Genomic DNA, 15857 nt, shown 5'->3' on the forward strand with positions numbered 1-15857 from the left:
CTTCATCAGATGCAATGCCTAGCCTGCTTGATGGCCGATTAAGGACCATCAGCTACACAATTGACCCATTTCAGAGTAACAGCCGTGTTAGTCTGTATTCGCAAAAAGAAAAGGAGGACTTGTGGCACCTTAGAGACTAACCAATTTATTTGAGCATGAGCTTTCGTGAGCTACAGCTCACTTCATCGGATGCAAACTGTGGAAATTGCAGAAGACATTATATACACAGACACCATGAAACAATACCTCCTCCCACCCCACTCTCCTGCTGGTAATAGCTTATCTAAAGTGATCGTCAAGTTGGGCCATTTCCAGCACAAATCCAGGTTTTCTCACCCTCCGCCCCCCCACAGACCAACTCACTCTCTTGCTGGTAATAGCCCATCCAAAGTGACTACTGTCTTCACAATGTGTATGATAATCAAGGTGGGCCATTTCCTGCAGAAATCCAGGTTCTCTCACCCCCTCACCCCCCTCCAAAAACCACACACACAAATTGAGAGAAGGCAGACAAGCCTTGAGACTCAGCACGGTGTGCAGGGACCTGCCTATGGACAGACCTTGGAGGTTTTTCCAGGCCACGTGGTGGACAGCTTGTCTTGGGACAAAGAAAGAAAGACCACATGGCAAGAGAATATAAAAAGCTGCTGCAGCTCCTCCATCTTGTCTTCAGTCCTGCTTCATCCCTCCGGAAGGACTTTGCTACACTGAAGCTTTGAACCAAGAACTGAAAGACGCATCCCAGCTGTGGATGTTCTCCAAAGACTTGATTTGAACCTGCAGTTTATTCTGTCGCTGCCGCACGCCTGAACCAAGAACTTGGCCATGACTGTATGTCATTGATTCCATTTCACCAATTCTAGCTCTCATCTGTATCTTTTTCCTTTTATGACTAAACCTTTAGATTTTAGATTCTAAAGGATTGGCAACAGCATGATTTGGGACAAGATCTGATTTGTATATTGACCTGGGTCTGGGGCTTGGTCCTTTGGGATCGAGAGAAACTTTTTTCTTTTCCTGGGGTATTGGTTTTCATAACCATTTATCCCCATAACAAGTGGTACTGTTGGTGATACTGGGAAATTGGAGTGTCTGAGGGAATTGCTTGTGTGACTTGTGGTGAGCCAGTGGGGTGAGACCAAAGTCTGCTCTGTTTAGCTGGTTTGGTTTGCCTCAGAGGTGGAAAACCCCCAGCCTTCGGCTGTAACTGCCCTGCTTGAAGCAGTTTGTCCTGAACTGGCACTCTCAGTTGGGTCCCGCCAGAACCAGCATCATTACACCTACGGACAGATTTCACGATGCATGACAGAAAGGGGCGATGACCGGGACACACGGCAGTTTAGGATCAAAGTGAAGGAGCTGCGGAACGCCGACCACAGGGCGCGGGAGGCAAACCGCCACTCCGGTGCTGTGCCTATGAGCTGCCGGTTCTCCAAAGAGCTGGACATGATACTCCGCGGCGACCCCACCTCCATTGCTAACACCACTGTGGATACTTCGGTGGCTCGCATGTCAGTTGAGAGCGGACCGAGCCAGGAGGAGGAAATCTTGGAGGAGGATGTGGAGGGGGACCCAGAGGCAGAAGATGACTCGGAGGTCAGAGATGAATGCAGCCAGGAGCTCTTTTCTACCCCGGATGTTGGCGAAGCGCAAAGAGGAGAGGAGGCCCCTGGTAAGTGGATTTGATTTTGGGACTCGCTGAAGTGGGTTGTTGGGGGCAGGAGGGTTGCAGAAAGCAGGCTTGTCTCCCACCGCATGCCCCCCTGCCGGAAGCAGAGGGGCAGGACAGGAAGCGGAACTATAAAAGGCCGCCCCTCCAGCTGAGCTGGGAGAGAGCTGCTGGAGGAGCAGGACGTCTCTTCCCTGCTCCCCTAATGGAGAGCGCTATCCTGACAGAGAGCCAGAGGGGCTGCCGGAGCTGCCAGACGCCGGGGACTCCAAGGAGCTGGTGGGGCTGCCACTAGCCGTCTACCCCAGTGAAGCGAACAACAACCCTGGAACCCATGTACACACGGAATGGGTGTGTAGCAAGGAGCCCAGGGCAGCCGAATCGGGTTCAGCTGTGTTACTGACTACAAGCCGGCCAGCGTGTTGTGATCGGATTTTCTCCTCTGACCCAGTGGCAGACCACTCCGCTGCTGTTTAGGGCCCTGGGTGGGGACGCAGTGGAGCGGGAAGGCCTGGGTTCCCCTACCACCGCCACGCCACCGACAGGAGTGGCAGGCTCCCCACCTGGTTGCCAGGAGGCCTGATTGGTCTGGCACCCGCCTGAATCAGGACGCCAGATGGTTGTGCTGACTCTCCCACCAGAGAGCTAACCTCCCCTAGACGGCGACGGCTCTGCCGGACTATAGGCCAGAGCCCCCCTACTTGATTGCTGCCCCGCCCTGATCAAGGGCCAAGCAAATGGACCTTCTGCTGCTCTGCCTGCCTGACTGTAGGCCAGAGCCCCTACTTGACTGCAGCCCTGCCCTGAATGAGGGCCCCGGGCAAACAGACTCTCTACCGTTGGTCGGCCTGACTGCAGGCCTGAAACATTAACACTGGGCTAATTTTCCCCTGAACCAAGGTACCCCGGAAGTATCGTAGCAAGGAGCGTGGTCTCCCACCCTGATGGATAGGGAGGGAGACGCCAACCCATTACAGCCTTTCTTTCTACTTGTTCATACTTTTTCTCTAAATATGTCAAAACACAAGAACACAACCTTCCCCCGGCCAAACACAGAAAACAATACAAAATAAATGTTCAAAAGGGCCGACGGCGCCAAAAACGTACATGACCGGAAACGGGGACGGAGGGCGGGACGTAAACCCTACACGGGGCGCGGAAACCTGTCAGAAAGTACACGGTGATGAAAGCTCTCGAGCAGTTAACTAGTCACGTGCAATCCCCCCTGTACATAGCAATCCCCCCTGTACATAGCAATCCTCTGTTTCATTTTGATGCTGTTTGATGTATTGTTCTGCTTTTATTCGATATATTAAATAACTGTATTTACAGTGATACATTGAGGTATAAACGATCTACACGCCTTGTCCTGTACAGAGCACACAGACGGCTCCCCTGGATCCCACAACCCACACAGGGAGAAAGCTGTCGCTAGCATCGGCATCTCCAAAATCGTATCAGGGCAAGAAAAGGCACCTGCTATTTCCCACCCTTGTACAGTGTAGACATGGGGTGAGGGCGAGACTCAGTGACCCCGGTTAGTCCTGCTCCATCTCTGCCGTGTGGGTTTCCATCGACAGCTGTTCACACTCGAAACGCAGGGCGGGGTGAGGTTCGCCCATCAGCCAAAGAACCTTAATGTAAACCAGCGTTCTCCTGCCAGTGCCCGTGGCAGATCCCCCATTCGAAGGGTGTGATCATTTCCGCCCTGAGACGGACGAGACCTCGTGTCCTGGTGTTAGGGGACGCTGTGCTCTGTACCCCCACATATCCCCCCTCTCCCTGCCCCCCAGCCTGGTGTTAGGGGATGCTGTGCTCCGGATCCTACATATTCCCCCAGCTTCCAGGCCCCCTGGCCGGCGTTAGGGGGCGCTGTGCTCTGTACCCTACACCCTCCATCTCTCAGCCCCCCGGCCAGGTGTTAGAGGGCGCTGTGCTCTGTATCATATGCATTTCCCAGCCCTCCTGCCCGGCCTTAGGGGGTGCTGTGCTCTGTACCCTACACATCCCCAGCCCCCAGCCTGGTGTTAGGCAGTTTCTAGTGTCTGTGAACTTACTGCATGTACCGGAGTCTATCAGCGCATGCTGGGTGCCACACGCTGTGGGTATGGACAGGGCCAGACGCTGGAACCTGACCTGAAGGTGGGATTGGCCACTGTCCTGGTGGTTAGGACACAGGCAGGTAGTAGAGGGGCTCTGTGCGGGGACCCGATTCTGTCTTTCTGTCTGGCCGATTCCTTCTAATGAGGCTCAACCTGCCCATCTCCCCAGACTCAGCATAGCACAGGACTTGCGGGGCACCTGCTGGCAAAGTGGCCTCAGTCCCCACCGTACAGGCAGGGGTCATTCAGCTGGTGATAGCCCTTCTCTCAAGCCCCCAAGCACCTGTGTGTCATGGCTGCCTGCAGGAGTTCAGGGCCAACAACTGCCTGGGGGGAGGGAACAGGGCCTGGCTAGGCAGGGGCTCAAACCGGGGAGCGTCAGTTTGGAACCCCAGCTAGCCGTAGGGGTGCAACATGCGGCGGGGGCGGGGGAGATCAACTCCAGCCAGTTCATCATAAACCCTGTCCCTGAGGCCTCAGTAGAAATGGGGATGTTCCCCTGGCAGTATGCAGGTGCGAAAGACTTGAGAGGGAGGTGGCAGACGTACCCTTTTGATGGTGGTCCCTGAGCACACGGGGAGAGCAGGGGGCAAACGTCTGTTGGCAAATGTTCCTTGGCAAACGTCTGCGACTCACGGGCCCTGGGTGCACACACCCCTACAGGGGAACATGTACAGGCCCAGCCCAGCCTGAAGAACACCAGCTCCTGTGTAAGCGAAGTCACCGCTTTTTTCTCAAGAGCGGGAAACTGACGTTGGATAAGCCAGGAACTCCTGATGGGCACTTTCGTCCCTCCGGGAGACCAACCCATCTAGCACAGAGAACGGGGGGACATAAAGGCTGAGCTGAAGCTAGATTCATGCTCTCCAGGATGCTGGGGTGCCCTCATGCTTGAGCTGAAGACGGCCTGGGGGTTCCCAGCATTGCCCTCCTGCCGTTTCTCGCTGGGAGCCCTCGCCCTGCACCTTGGCCTGTGTGTTCTCAGGAGGCTGCATGCTGCCAGGTGCACATCCCTCCTCCCCATACTGTGTTGCCCAGTGCAGCAGTCTGGGAGCTGAACTTGTCTGTGAAGACTGAGGCAAATAAAGCATTGAGTACTTCACCTTCTTGCACATCATGTGTCACTAGGCTGCCTCCCACTTTCAGTAAGGGGCCCACACATTCCCTGACCTTCTTCTTGTTGCTAACATACCCGTAGAAACCCTTCTTCTTACCCTTCACATCCCTTGCTAGCTGCAACTCCAGTTGTGCCTTGGCCTTCCTGATTACACCCCTGCATACCCAAGCAATATTTTTATACTCCTCCCTAGTCTTCTGTCCAAATTTCCACTGCTTGTAAGCTTCCTTTTGGAGTTTAAGCACCAGCGCATGGGGGCAGCCCAAGCAGAAATCCCCTCCCCCCCGACACACATGAGAGAGGTGCTGGGGGCCGTGCTGGGGGAGATGACAATGGGGTCAGGCATCAGGGCACGTGGCTGTTGGGTGCGTTGCTGGATTCTGGAGAGACCTCCCCTTCTGCCACCAACCTGCCCCACTGGAGCCCAGCACAGCGCCCTCTGCTACCCATGTCTGCCACCATCTCCTGCTCCACAAAGCTCCCACGACCTGCCTGGGGCAGCGACAGACCCTCTTGCTCCCCAGTTATAACACCTGGTCCTGAGCTAGCCCCTTTCTCCAGCAGATCTCAACGCCCTTCACAAAGGAAGTTGGCCTCACTATCCCCACTTTATAGATGGGGAAACTGAGGCACACAAGGGGGACGTGACTCAACCAAGGTCACTCCACAGGCCGGCCATGTCTGTATGCAAAAGCCTGAGGACTTTAACTGGACCGGTCTAGTTAAAACATTACAACACCCCCCAACCCCATCCATGGGGATGCCATTATACCAGTACAAAGGTTTGTTGACTGGTAGAAGCCAAATTACTATCAGACCTCAGGCCAACTGGTGACCCAGACTCCCAAGATGCTTTGGGAATGCTGCTAAACTCTCACAAGCTGTGAAAAATGCCAGTTTGCTAAAACTTGTAGCCTAGCGCCCTGTTCTTTGCGTTGCCACGCAACTGTGCGAGAAATGTACTAACCACAAACAAATGGAAATGTATAAATAACATAGTGATGGTAAAAGTTTCTGCTTAAGCAGCAGATGTGTGATTGTGTGCTGGGAAGTCTATGATATTTACCAGACACAAATTTTGCAGGCCACAGACTGATCCCCGTGATGTCTTTTGCCACGGCTTGCATACAGCTTGGACTACTTATAGGTAACTTAGTTCCAGCTTATCTCTTCCTCTTTCCCAATGCAAGGCTGTATGCAAGCCGTGGCAAAAGACATCACGGGGATCAGTCTGTCGTTTACGTCAACGGCTGCAAAATTTGGTTCAGCAGACTTGGTAATGGATCTGCCTTTCTGTTTGAGCGCTGTACTAATAACTAATAAATACTGGCCGGGGCTTGGGTCCTTGAGGTCTCTTTAAGTAGGAAGTAAGATCGAAGCTGAATTGGTAATAAATCTGCTTCCCTGGGGGATCCTCCGACCCAAGTTTACTGGCTGGAACCGGACTGGGCAGGGTCACAACCTCTGTGTCGGGAGTAAAGACCTAGCCGTGTGTGGAGACTCTGGCTGGGACGGTCTAGGGGCCTACAGGGGAGGGGGAAAGTTTGAAGAAGAGATGTAAGACTAGATCCAGCAAAACGTTAACTCCATCAAGAGGAAAATGCGGGCGAAGAATGGCCGAAATAGTAAAGGAGGGCTTGGATTGTTTGTAAAGAAATGTGCTGTTATGCATGGAGGATCTGGGGCCGCACAGCGTCCGGCCTGCCCGTGGGATCACACGTGTGCGCTGCTTGTCTCTGAGGCTGACCAGAGAGTGGAGGGGAAAGCGTGACCCGGGGCGGCAGCTCAGCATCGGGCGCACGAGGCTTTTAATCAGAAGCTTAAGGAAGTGACAGAAAATGCTCAGAAAGGGAAGCCGCAGAATGGGGAAGTCAACGGGCGGCTGGCGAGCGCCGCAAGGAAAGGGGAAGGCGGGCGAGGGGAAGGAGCCGAGGAGACAGTGCAGACTTGGGGTTGTCAGAAACGGGTGGAGGACGGTGGAAGTGCTCATCGGCCAGCACAGGAGCAATTGGCTGCGGAGACACTGGGAGCACCGGGGAAGCCGGCTGAGTGCAAGGAGGACCCGGAGGATGTGATGGAGCAGGACAAGCCTCATCGTTAATAATGCAGCTGAGCCGTGTCGGAAGTTAAGAAAATGAACTGCGTGCTGGAAGGAAAAGGTTTGGGGGCACCCCGAGTAAGGAGGGGCGTGGGAGAGATCGGCCCAGGGGCTCTAGAGAGAACTGGGGTAGGAGGCTGCCAGCCGACCGGGCGGGTTTGTGAAGGCCGGGTGCTGGCGTGATGGCAGAATGCTTCTTAAATGCAACGTCAAAACGTGACATTGTGACAGGCCATAGCAGAAATGGCAGGCAGAGGAGAAACCTGTCCAGGCACTAAGTCAATGGGTTCCCCAAGGGTGCCGGACAGCACTTGGTTCCACCCATTTCTGTAGGGGGAAATGGGCCAGAGACGGCAGTTCCCTCCCAGACCCTGCACAAAGCTAGTTGGACGAAGTGTGGGTATTTCCGGAGTTCATTGTATTACAAATGCAAATGGGTCTGGAGTCTGGGGGGATGGGACGTGATTCTTCTGGGGGAGACGTGACTCCAGCAAACCCTGGGAAGGGTCAGGACCATCACAGGACACTTGTAAAACGACCGACCAGCCAAGGCGGGGATGCAAATTCCCACCTCTGCCCCCAGCCTTTCGAAGCGACACCCTGGGGAGCGAGACACTGGCTGCGAATGACCTGTTCCCAGATCGAGGGACCGGCCTGCGGCACTCACAGATTCCCAGGGGTCATGTTCGCAGCAGAAGCTGTGCTGAGCTTGGAAGCACTGAAAAGCCCGTGGGTGGGTTTGACGGGCTGCACCCCGGCCGGAGCCCTGGCTGGAGTCAGGGGAGGGATCCCTGGTAAGCCCAGTAGCAGGCGGGTGGGTTCGCTGATTGCTTTAACTTGTGTTCTCGGCAGTGCTGTCACCGTAAGCACCGAGGATTGTACCCCCACCGGGGCTGTAATGTGTTAACTAGCCTGGTATAGTTACACTCCTACAGCATTTGTGGGTGGGGCTGGAGCCGTGGCAATGGGGTGGGGTGGGGGCCAGCAAAGGCCTCTGTGACACCGCCCCATGCCGGCGTTATTGACACGTTTCCCTGCAGCCGGCCTGACGCCCCGCAACGAAAACCTGGCCAGAGATTTTGCTCCGTGAAATGTTTTGAGATGGTGCTGTCGGGAGATGGAAACCCAGCTGGGAATTTCCAGCAGGGCAGCGGCTCCCAGTGCTGTTCTCCTGCCCCACATCTGGGCCCGCTACAGCCCTCACTCCACCCCCAGCTCTGTCCAGGTGGGGCCCTTGGTGCCTTCCATAAGGGGCGTTACACACAGCGCCACCTAATGGCCAAACAGTGCAATACAGGTTAGGGCCCCTCCATTCCAGTCCTTTTCCTCAGTGGGTCTTTAGCTCCATGGCAGAGGATTGAGCTTCTAGCTCTGATGGTCCCAGGTTCAAACCCGGGCCGGGCCAGCCACGACCCTGGGGGAGCTGCCAAGAGCGATGGGGAGGGGAGGGTGCGGCCGACATGCCTGTGCAGATCTCACACTGCGCTCTGCCTGCAGCTTCCTGATCGGCGAAGATGACAGAGTCTAGGAGGGCAGAGGTTGGAGCACCATGGGGGCCCATGCCAAGAACTGGAAAAATAAGTCACTGGGAATCAGCTTCCTGGGCAGCTTCTCCAGTACGTGGTTCCCGTCTGTACGGATTTCCCTGCTAGGCCCCCAGGGAACTAGGAAGTTCACAGCTGCTCTTGGTTCCACCACGGTGGGGCACTGGGCTGGGGCACAGGGTCAGGAAAGGGAGGGGGAGGGGGAGCGTGGCGAAGCAAATGTGTGTGTGGAGGCGGGGAGACGCATTACCAAACACAATGGTGGGGGGGAGACACTGACATGGCCAATCAAGAACGTGGCTAGAGAGTGTTTATTTACTCAGGCCACAGTCACATCCCCTGAGCAGCAGAGAGGGGCCAGGGGCATGTGTGAAAGTAACAGGGGGCTGCTGGTGTCCTGCAGAAACAGCCCCTGACAACACCACCCTGACCGTTGCCAAGAGCCTGATCCAATGTGCTGTCTCCGGGGGCTTCCTGAGTGAAAGCTACACCCTGAAGGGGCATCGCGACGTGAAGTCAACCCAATGCCCTGGGGACGCCCTCTACGAGGCCATAAGCCAGTGGCCTGAGTTTGAAGCCTGAGTCCCTGCAGCCTCGGGGCAGCCCCTGCACCCATCGCTGACCCTGCCCACAGCTTCTGCCTGCTCGAGCAACACCTCTGCCCCCCAGCAGGGGGCAGCCTCCCGCTTCTCGCCCACCTGCTGCCTCCTAGGGCCCGGAGAGCAGGGCTCTGAGAGTTGGGGTTACGCTCCCGTCTCCCCTGGGCTCTGCTGCCCCCCCCCCCCCGGGGCTCAGATTTCTAATGGCACCTGGGAGCCACCTGCCTCCCCCAGGCTGCTTCCTTTGGCAGATGCCAGGCCTAGCCCCTCGCTCCTGCCCGCAATGGGCATGTCAGCTTAGCCCAGGTCCACACACAGCCAGGCCCAGGGTCTTACAGCGTCCAGGGGGGTGGGGCCAAGCCTCAGCCAAGCTCTGTGGCGACGGCCCTGCCAATCCTTGGCCAGCTCAGGAAACGTCGCCTCCATTCCCGTGTGAAACGTCTGAGCAATTATCAATTCCAGAGTCAAATCCGCCTCTGCCCCCAGCCCCCCTGAGATCTGCAGCGAAGGTTTCATCTGGAATCCCCCAGAAATCGGTCGCTATTTAACCCCCCCACAAAGGGAACCCAAGTGTCCCCAAGCCCTGACACTCGGCTCTGCCTGGCCCCCGCAGGGTCTGGCTATCAAAGCTTTCAGCCCTCGCCCCTTTCGCCCCAACAATCCATTCCCGTGAGCCTCTCTCACCGAGGGGGGCAAAGTGTTTGGATCTTCACACAGCAGGTGCCTGGGAAGTAGCCGTCGGGTGGGTCACAGAGTCCCACAAAGGGGTTTTTAATTCAAGTGCAATTTGCCTTTAACCCAGTGCCCCTGCGGCTTAGCGCTTGCTTTGCTTGGGAGCTACTGAGCAGTGAAAATAAACCAGCTTCTAGCACATGAAAAGTTGAAGCGCCGGGAATCATTTCATCTCCTGTTAAACCATAACCACCACCACCCTGCCGCTGGGCTGGGCTGGGCGAGCTGAGAGGGTGTGATTATGGTCTGTCAGATTAGCACTAAGAGGCCCCCTTGGGCTAGGTGCTGGACACACAGAACATGAGACAGACAGTCCCTGCCCTAAAGAGCTCACAGTCTAATTAGACAAAGGATGGGAGGGGAAACTGAGGCACAGGGAGGGGAAAAGGGTTTTACCCAGACTCACAGGGCCAGTTAGTGGCAGAGCGTGGAACAGATCCCATGGGTGCAGTCAAGTGCTCTGCCCACTAGGCTGTGCTGCCTCTCAATCCAGAGGGAGGAGGTGGAGAGAAACCAAGGGGGCGCTGGTTCCGCATGGGTCACACACAGTCAGGCCCGGCAGCCCTGAGCTGAAGGAAGGGGAGGGGAGCTGGGGTTTGCGCCTGCTGATGGCAGCTGGGGCTGCGGCTGGAGACTGGCAGGAGGGGCCGGAGCGGAGGGAACAGCCATGCCAGGAGCAGTGTCCCAGCCCCACAGTGCCCAGGGCTGCCCAGCATGTGGGAAGGGGGCAGCAGCACTGACGGGGCAGCTCTTTGTTACAAGAGTCGCTGTGGAGCAGCCCCCGAGCGAGGCTGGGAGCCCAGCACCCCAGGGCTGGACGGGCCCTGTAAACAGGAGCAACCCCTGGTGGGCTGGCAGCTGGAGGCCGTGCTGCAGAGAGTGCAGGTCTGGCCCCCCCGCAACCCCCGGTGTCCTGCCCCTGGCACAGTCCAGGTTCAGCCCAGTTATTTCTGCTTCTGAGCCGTGGACCCCGGGGGACGCGACCATCTGGGATCCAGACTCCCCGTTGGGAAGAGGCTAGTCCAGGCCCTGGCGGCTGGAGCTCTGGAGGGCATGTAAAGCCCAGGAAGGGGCTCAAGGGGTTCAAGCAAGAGGTTTCACTTCTGGGCCGGCCACAGCCCTGCTGCAGCCCCGGAAAAGACTCAGCACAATCTCCCTTCCCATCCTCCCAGCATTGTAACACCTCCCCAAGACCCTGCGGGGCTGCCACAGCGCGGGCCCCCCAAGCCACTTTGCCTGGTCCCTAGGGTGTTTTGGCTGCTGGCCCCATGGAGCTCGGCCCAGGAAGGGTAAAGGATCCTGTAAGGCCCAGGGAGGGGTTGGTTCCCTCGCCAGGGGAGGCTCTGGGTAGTCACAGCCACAGGTACTCGGCCAGGAAGGCAGCCAGGATCTTGCAGAGGTTCTCCACAGTCGGGGGGTGCAGGTTCTGCTCCGTGTCCTCCATCGTGTGCCAGACCCACGGGAAGAGGGTGGCGATGAGGTGCAGCACTGGCACTCCTACGGCCAGATAGATACATGGATAGTCAGCAGGGATCCAACCCAGGATCTGCATCACTGCAAGCACCAGCCTCTACTGCTGGAGCTACAAGAGTAATTCCACTATTGTCAGCAGTAGTAGACTATTAGCCCCATGTGGCCCAGCCACTAGTGGGCGACGTGCGACATTCTAAATGCGCACACTGTCTCAGTAGATGGAGCCAGGCCCTCAGGCACGACCTGACCTTACATCTAGGAGCCATGTGCTCCCCTGACCTAGCAATGAGCAGCTGGCCAGGTGCATTATGGGAAGCAGATTGGCCAGAGACATCAAGCGAGTCAGGGCCAAGTGACTAGATAGCAATGATATGTTTATAAAGTCTTTCACCCCCAAGGATCCCAGAGCCTAAGTTCAAAATGCAGCCACCTCTGGGGTGAAGTGTGCCAGGCAGGCAAACATCATCTATAAAGCATTTTACCCCTTTAAATAACACCTAGCTCTTGCATAGCCCTTGTCCTCAGGGGATCCCAAAGCACTTTACAAAGGGGGTCAGAGTGATTCCCCCCACTTCACAGATGGGGAAACTGAGGAAGACAGCGCCAAGGGGACATTAGACAAGGAGAGGCACCAGAATACCCCTCTGTGGGACAGAAGGACAGACTGAGGGACAGGGTTTGTGTCTCCCGCTTTGAAGTCCTGTGTCTTTGTGCATGCAGAGCTCTGTGCAAAACCCACCATCTCTGTGAGCCCCAGGGCGGATGATGGCCCTGGGAGGAGCTGTGACCATCCTTTGAAAGAGTCGGTGCCAGGGCATAAGGGTTGTTCTGTACAAAGGAGGAGATTAAACTCCTCTGCAATACATATGTAACCCTTCTTCCAGTTCCAGCTCTGGCTTCAATATATAGGGGTTCCTCTCAAAATTACAACACAACACTGGCTTGAGCTCCCACCCAGAAATCTGGGAAAACTGAACACCAGCCCTGGGTGTTTCTAAGAAGCAATACTTCCTGTCTTGCAAGCACTGAGTCTGTGTGCGACAAAAGAAATATTTTATTAAGGGGAGAAGGAAGAATGGCATTAATTTGAGAAAACATGACAACAATGACTCAAACGTGTGCAAACAACAAGTAAATCCCTGGCCCCAGGTGGAGCAGTGGCTTTGCCTCAGTTTCCCCCTTTCTGAAAGACCAGCGGACAAATGTCCCGTTAACACACCACTCCCCTTTCTGTCCATGACACCGCACTCTTAGTTTCTGTCCACCATAAGTGAAGTCCTAGGGTCTAGGGGTGCCGTTAGGTGCATTCAGCTCCAGCCTTAGGGGAGGAATGCAGGAAAATCAAATGATGCCTCTGCCCACTCCGGTCACTGCCCACTCTGCCACTGCACACTGCTGTCACCTTCTGAAGTTTCTGCACTGGTCCAGCCCCAAGTGTTCGCAGCTCTTAGGTTATGGCTACATTGCAAAAAATACCAGCAGCCACAAATCTCAAAGCCCAGGTCTACAGACTGGGGCTCTCATTATGGTACTAAAAATAGCCATGTAGTTGTTCCTACTGGGACTGGAGCCCAGGTTTCGGAGCCTCAGTAGGAATGTCTACACAGCCATTGTTAGGGCCGAAGCACAAGCCTGAGTCTGTAGACAAACCCTCAGTGATTTCACTGGGTAGTGCAGAGCTCCAGCTGCTGCTGCCGTTTCTGCACTGTCTGGACAGCAATTCTGTCCAACAATAACGAAGGCTCAGCCCTTAATCTAGCTTCTCTCAGACCAAATCATCACTGAGCAAAACCAAAAGCCCCGTTGATCACTATCAAGTGTTTCTCAAAACACCAGAGGAAAAGAATCACAATTTTCCAAAACCCTAGAAGGAGGGATCACACCACCACACTGACGGAGCGAATTAGGTTCATCTTAAGGTGACCACATCTCTTAGGGAATGTTACATACAGTGCTGCTGGCCTCTAGTCACACTGTGTATTGTGGGCCAAGCATAGTCGTGGATTAGAAACACAGACACGTGCGCACAGTGACTGATTCTGCACTGCATAGAGAAAAAACGTAACCCCATATAACTGCAAATTCAACATAAGCAACTGCTTAGGTGTAACCCTTCTGCCGGGGGGAGTCAGCAGCAACCAGGGCTGGGTTCCTTTTGACAACACAACACAGAACCAGCTCGAGCCCCCACCCAGTAATCTGAAAAAAATTACACCCCCTACTTGGTACCTCTAAGAGCCAGTACTTCTCCTCTCACAAGCACTAAGTACATGTATAGAAGAGAAAACTTTGAATAAAAGGGGAAAGGAACCTGGCATTACTTGGGAAAACACCACAAGCATGATTTGAAAACATCAGACCATGAATAAACACCCACCCCAGAGTACATTGGCAGCATCCGTTTCCTCAGTCTCTCACCTTGCAGTGTGACAGTCCGACAAACAAATGTCCCTTTAACACGCCAGTCCTCTCTCCCTCCACCGCACCCCACTCACAGTTGTCCTTGGTCAGTGAAAACCCAGTGTTTGGAGGTGTGTTTGCGTGAGTTAACCTCCCACCCCGGAGGGAGCGGGGGGGGCAGCACTGAGCAGTGATTCAGCAGCCGTCGCTGTGCCGCTGTTCACTCTGCATCGCTGTCTGCCTTTGTTCACTCCATAGCCGGCCACTCCACCATCATTGACTGCACCGCCAGCCACCCCCCAGTGTTCCCTCTGCCACTCTCCGGCGCTCTGCCACCAGTCACCCTGCCACGGCCCTCTCCACTGCAACCTCTGGGATGCTTTGAACTTCCACCACTTAACTCAGCTCTCAGCAATTCCAATGCTCAGTGATTCCAGCAGTTAGCGAGGCAACCTCGTTCACCAGAGACACTGTCCCACAACGGACCTAAGGCTTCATATTTAGACTGGGCTATCAGTGATGTCAGCTCGAGTGATCCAAACCAAGACACTCTCAACTGGGCCTTAAGAAGCTCTGTTATTAAACAGTGCAGAGTCAAATGGCACGTAAAGCCAGATGGGCACAAATACCCTCTCACATCTCCACTGGCCTTTGGCACCCCTACCTCCTGCTTATTGAATGCAGTTAACTTGAGAGTGACCCCCTCATTCATGGCATACCAAGGCCAGTTCTGCTCCCTTTGATTCACAAAAGGATAACCACACTTTATTACCTCTGCCTCCTCAATAACAAAGTGATTTGCCATCCAACACCAGATAAAAGTGATCATTTGGGCAAAGCAGCCCCATCATGTTGCTCACCTAGGCAGAGTGGGTGTGTCTATTCAAACATGGTCTGTTCCTGATGTCTTCTCCCCAGCTCATCACTAGGTGTTGGGAAAGCTCATTCAGAGCCTGCTTACTTAAGAACCTATAACTGCAATTTCACATAAACAGATTGAACACTCTGCGCAATGCGTTCAAATGCATCACACATCCAATGAGGCTAACAACATTTCCTTATCCCTGGATCCAAGGGGATGCCTAGCTAGGCATGAGATAATATGATGGGTGACTTGTCCAATGAAGGGGGAGCAATAGCTGTTGATTTGGCAGAGGCAGGGGGGAACCCTTCCCCCAGGGGGAGCTGCAGAGCTTCCCAGGAGGATGCTCCTTCTCTGGGGACACACACAGAGGTCAGGCCCCGGTGACTACAGCATCGGCACTGCACCCTCCCTGGAGATTACAGTGACCATAAATCTTGAGCTGTGGGGGGAGAGTCCCAATTGCTGAGTCATTGTTTCCACCTTGTCACTCCCCCTGGGTGCCCATTTCACCCCCTGCCCCAACAGACTCTCATTCTAATCCCACAGGTAGAAACTACTCCAGTGGGCTTGAAACATCATCGACTCCAGCCAGCCCGGGGACCCCACACACAGGTAAAGTGGGGCCTCAATGGCGACTTTGTGGAATCACAGACTAATGGGGTACCTTATAGATTTGGGGGGGAGAGGGAGGATCCCTGCCCCTGGGAGTGCCGCAGAGCAGGGAGGCCTTTCATAGGGGGATGCTTTCCTTGGCTGCTCCTGATCTGGGGATGCACAGAGGAGTCGGGACTTAGGGGCTGCCCAGCCAGCTCCTACCTTGTCAGAGTTGCAATCATTAATAGATCAATAGGTAGGTAGGTAGAGAGATAGATAGATATGGGGCAATGAATCAGAACCCATCTCTGACCCCACTGCAGTCACGAGGTAACTCCAGATTTATACTGGCAGAACTGAGATCAGAATCCAGCCCAGATACTTCCAAGAACTCCACAGACCTGTGCTGTTGCTGGGTTTATAATGCAGGGAACATTAGACAAGGGGAGGCAGCTGAATGCCCTCGGGCTGGGCACAGAGAGATCAAATGACAGACAGACAGACTGAGGAGTAAGGGTATATGTCTCCCCCATAGAAGTCCTGTGTCTTTGTGCATGCAGAGTTCTATCCCAAACCCTCCATCTCTGTGAGCCCCAGGGAGGTAATGGCCATGGGGTGCACCGTGACCATCCAGCGTGAGTGTAGGTACCAGGGCTGAGGGTTG

The 15857-nt window shown here is 55.0% G+C and overlaps 1 long non-coding RNA gene across 1 annotated transcript; it reads left to right on the plus strand.

The window, feature by feature from the left end:
* Positions 1 to 6825: 6825 nt before the first annotated feature.
* LOC119564981 lies at positions 6826 to 10070 on the plus strand. Its single transcript, XR_005223723.2, has 3 exons — positions 6826 to 7780; positions 8484 to 8602; positions 8934 to 10070. It is a non-coding gene; the product is annotated as an uncharacterized LOC119564981 (long non-coding RNA).
* The last annotated feature ends 5787 nt before the right edge of the window (positions 10071 to 15857 follow it).

The sequence above is a fragment of the Chelonia mydas genome, chromosome 23, assembly GCF_015237465.2.
Source record: "Chelonia mydas isolate rCheMyd1 chromosome 23, rCheMyd1.pri.v2, whole genome shotgun sequence".
NCBI lineage: Eukaryota > Metazoa > Chordata > Testudines > Cheloniidae > Chelonia > Chelonia mydas.